Source organism: Chrysochloris asiatica, unplaced genomic scaffold, assembly GCF_000296735.1.
Source record: "Chrysochloris asiatica unplaced genomic scaffold, ChrAsi1.0 scaffold00282, whole genome shotgun sequence".
Lineage (NCBI taxonomy): Eukaryota > Metazoa > Chordata > Mammalia > Afrosoricida > Chrysochloridae > Chrysochloris > Chrysochloris asiatica.
In genome coordinates this window covers 3,289,459-3,294,458 of record NW_006408800.1, presented here as the reverse complement: position 1 = coordinate 3,294,458, position 5,000 = coordinate 3,289,459, and the positions used below count along the sequence as shown (strand labels likewise).

The following is a 5,000-nucleotide window of genomic DNA, read 5'->3' as shown; positions in this document are numbered from 1 at the left end:
CCATGGGGACAATTCTATTGTCAGTAAATATTTGACAGCTTTGTACTTAATACAGTCTCAGGACTTTTGTTAAACATACAAGACTAACAAGATTTGGGCAATGCACAAGTGTAACACAGTGACAAGAGAGTTTACAATGAAGTTTTCTAATATTGCCTTCGCAGTGTGGAAATCATGCTACATTCACCAAAAGAGGCCCCCATCTACTCAAATATTTTAGTACTTCACCCCAGGAAGAAATTCCTTTGCATTTAAATTCAGATTGCTCTTGACCACAAGATCTTCCAGAGAAGAGCCATCACTGATAATAAGGTCCTAAAATGGGTCCTGGATTTGGTCCATAGTTTGTGGGAGATCTCCAGCTGGAGTAAACCATTTATGTTCTTCCTCCTCTTCCAGAATTTCTTGGAAACAGCGTTCAATAAATTCTTCTTCCCATAGCTCCCCTTTTTGTCTACTGAATTCCTCTTCATTTTCCATCCACTTCTTCTCTGCAAATGGATTGTCATCTTCATGGGAATGACCATTTATAGTCACATTTTCACTGATGATGCTTGGGCTAGTACTGCTGCATCTTGCATCTTTCATAGTTGGCATTAGTTGTCATTTTTAACTGAGTGCATGACAGCGGGGACAATGGCACCCAACAAATACTGTTGGCCTACGTGGATCTCCACGGACAGTGCTTGATGTGTGCTTCTCCTGTCAGGAAGGACCAATGTTTGAAGAAGGACATCATGCTTGTTAAAGTGGAGCATTGAAGAAAAACAAGAAGACAGCCAATGAACTGGATTGACAAAGAGACAGGAGCAATGGGCTTAAATGTAACAATAATTGTGAGGATGGTGCAAAACTGTGTGCTGTTTCATTCTCTTGTGTGTAGGGTAAATATGAATCATAGCAAACCCAACATCATCTAACAACAACACCAAGGATTAATGACGTCCCCACCTTATTTGAGGGTTTTATCCAAGTCTCCAATTCTAATTTTCCTTGGGGATCTGCTGAGTCCAATACATATGCATGTTTTGGCAAAGTGCTTCTCTTGCTCTTACCCCTGCATTTGACTCATTTTTGCCTGGACTTTAGTTCTTGGGACTTGTGACCTGTCACCTGACCAGATTTACTAGCTCTCACAGCCTTGTGCATCAACAATCTGTTGTCTGACCTACCAATTTGGCTTTCTCAGCTCTTGGGACTTTGTGTGTGAGGCTAATCCACATGACTGACATTGGAACTTTGGATTTGGCACTTGCAAGCCTCAATAATTTCATGAACCATTTCCTTGACTTTTGTGAGTGAGTTCTGTAAGACATTGCAGTGTATTGTCGGAGCCTGGGATGTGAGGGAGAGTCAGGGATTGCTATTAGGGATTATGGGGTGTTATAACATATTGGAAAAAATCTGATGTTGGAATATCTTCATTCTCCACCTCATAGGGACAAGTCTCATGCTTAGCCTTCTAAAAATGAATTATTAATGCATTTGTTGATGGTAAGTGCCATTCAGTCAGTTGCGACTCATAGTGACCCAGTATAGGGTTTCTGCGGAGCAGCTGGTAAGTTTGAACCACTGACTTTGTGGTTCAAACTGACTTTGCCATCCAGTGGTTAGCCTAAAGCATCACACCATGCACTCTGTCAAACATATATATATTTCTAGATGTAGTCTCATATTCCCACTCACACCAGTTCAGCTTTTGTGGCTATCTATGTGTCTACTCAAATATTATAATTACTGATACTGCAGCCTGTGTTTTGGTTGTTATGTATCTTCAAGGCAATTTTGTCTCATAGTGACCCTGTACAGGGTTTCCAAGGAGCAACTGGTGTGTTTAAACTGATGTCCTTGTGGTTCACAGTCCAGTGCTTATCCTACAGTGTCACACCAGGAGTCTACAGGACAGTGTATGTAATAGTAATTTTTGTCTGTGTTATCTTTACTCTTGGCTAGTCCCAGAGTTTCCTTTTGCCTTAATAATTTTGTGCTAACTTCTCCATTGTTATACATTTCCTTCCCCTTCACTCAAGTCAATATATATTTACATTCAAGTTAGTGATGTACTCTCGAACTCCTTATAATCTTCAAAGATTTTTTTATTTTTTATTCTGTGTGTAGCTCTTCCTTGACTTTTTATAACAGTGGTCTCACACAACACATTTTCATTGTTGACCAATTTCACTCAACATAGTTATTTTAAAATCATCCATATTATAAGTTGTTTCACAGATTTATAGTTATTCTGTAACATTGTGTATTATACCAGAGTTTGCTTATTCATTCATCCACTGATGGGCACTTAGGTTGCTTCCATCTTTTCCTATTGTGATTAGTTCTGTGATGAACATGGGTAAGTGTATATCTACTGCTGTCAAGATGTTTCTGTATGATATGTGAGGGTAAGTAAAAAAATACAAATAACCAGTATTACACAAAAATATCAAAATGTAGATCTAGATCTACACTCTTCTGAAGGTGGTGTTGTCATCAGTCTTACCCTTCCCCAAGTGATGCAGCATTGAAGACACTCACTCATCTATGTCAAGAAGTTTGGAAGACAGTGACCTGGCCAACTGGTTGGAAGAGACCAACATATGTGCCCATTCCAAAGAGACATGACCCAATGGAGTGCAGAAACCATCAAATAATGTCATGAATATCAAATGCAAGTAAAATTTTGCTGAATATAATTTTTAAAACAGAAACTTTAGTGCATTGACAAGGAACTTCCACAGCTTCTAGCCAGATTCAGAAGATGACATGGAATGAGAGATAGCATTGCTGATGTCTGGTGGATCTCAGTTGAAAGCAGAGCATGACAGAAAGATGTTTACCTGTGCTTTATTGACCGTGCAAAGACTTTTGACAGTGTAGATCATTACAAACTGTGGATAACATTGCAAATAATGGGTATTCCAGAATATTTAATTGTGCTCATGGGTACTCGTACATAGACCAAGAGGCAGTTGTTCAAACAGAACGAGGGAACACTGAATGGTTTAAAATCAGGAAAGGTACGCACCAGGATTTTCTTCTTCGTCTTTTTTTTGTTTTATTATGACCAAATAATCTGAGAATCTGGATTGTAAGAAGAAGCATGTGGCATCAAGACAGGATGAGGACTCCTTAACAACCTGTGATATAAAGATGATGCAATCTTTCTTGCTGAAAGCAAAGAGGACTTAGAATACTGATGAATACTGATGAAGGCCAAAGACCACAGTTTTCAGTATGGATTTCACCTCATTGTAAACAAAAATCTTCACAACTGGACTAATTGTTGTTGTTGTCAAATGCCCTTGAGTCAGGTCTGACACATAGTGACTCTCTATAGGGTTTTGTGTGTTTTAAAAATGTTTTATTATGAATTATATGATAGTTTACATGGTAGAACATTAGCTTTACATTCAGCATATTGTATATTTTTTTTTCATTGCCATGGTTACAATCCCCTCCATGCATCATCAACAGAACTGCAAGCCTGCCCCCCTCCCTCTCTGGGTCTAACGTCCCCAGCCACTCCATATCTCCACATCATTGTCTCTGCCTCCATCTCTGGCATCACTGCTTCTCTGGGTAGGGTTCCGCTCTCTGCTCCTCTCCCTTGATGGTCTCTATAGGGTTTTTGAGCAGCAGCTAGTGAGTTTGAACCACCAACCTTACAATTAAAACTGACCTTACAGTCTAGTTTTTATTCTACAGTGTTGTACCAGGATCAATAAGTAACATCATAATTAATGGAGAAAAGATTTAAGTTGTCAAAGTCTTCAATTTGCTTAGATCCACTATGAACACTCATGAAAGCAGCAATCAACTGAGAGGTCCAACACAGGGCAGTGTTTTGTTCCTTTGTGTGTAAGGTTGTTATGATTTTGAACCCAGTTGATGATACCTAATAACAACAATCTTTCCTGGCCACCACTTCTTTGTACTGTGGTGTTTTTGTGTTATTATGATGTTGAAAGCTATGCCACTGGTGTGGCATTGCAGGATAATGCACTGGATCGCCAGGTCCTTTTGAGCTGTAAGGTTGGCAGTTCAAATCCACCAGTCACTCCTCAGAAACCTTATACAGGGTCACTATGAGTCAGAATCAACTAGATGGCACTTAACAACAACAACAGAGTCACCCATAGTGGACAGTTTCAGTGGCATTTCTAGATTCAGGTAAACTAGGATGATAGAGAAGCAAACCACATTTAAATGGTTAGTCACATTATGAATAGCAGTGAAACACTGTCTGATAGAGTACCTGAATCTGAGGCTGTCAAGTTGGAAGGCACTCAGATATGACAGGAATTGCTGTCTTCTCAAAATACAATTGGATTTGGTCAGCAGTGTGGCAAGACCTGGGGACTCTTGGGCCCAGAGTCATTGACATAGCCATGGAGGACTAGAGTGGAGAGTGAAGCCTCCAGCTGATAAGAAGAGAGGGGATATGCACAAGAACACCCACACTTGCAGATAATACCTCCTTGACCTGGCTTCAATGACTGGATGATCAGAACTCAACTAGAAGAAGAAAGAAGAGGAAAAAAAGAGTAATAAGATACAATTTGATGAACTTGACCACACCTATGGATGCAGTAGCTCAAAAGAGGGATCAAATCATTACAGTGAGGATCATTCCCACCCCCTTCATACACAGAGTAGACAGGGATGGGCAACTTGGACATTGGCTACCCAAAGTGGGCGGGGGGAGGGGCTACAAAGGCAAGAAGTGACTGGCTTACAAGCTTTCAAAAGGTAACCTAGATTCAGGAGGGCATGGAATAAGGTAGAATCTCCTCTGAGTAGTATCCAATCTGTCTAGGCAGAGCTGATGAAAGGAAATATGGATAGGTCTCTTGTGATACAATAGTGAATAATTGTTATCAGGACTAATTGTGAGGGTTGGAAATGTAAAGGTAGATGTTTTGTAGCAAGGAGGGAAGTTATTAACTTTGCAGTCTAGGTGTGGAGTTCCCTGGAACCATCAAGGGAGAAGAGTGGAGAGCGGG

At 40.2% G+C, this 5,000-nt stretch overlaps 1 pseudogene; it reads right to left on the bottom strand.

Annotated features, from left to right (window-relative positions):
- Nucleotides 1-207: 207 nt before the first annotated feature.
- Nucleotides 208-588, bottom strand: LOC102840799 (annotated as a pseudogene).
- Nucleotides 589-5,000: the final 4,412 nt, after the last annotated feature.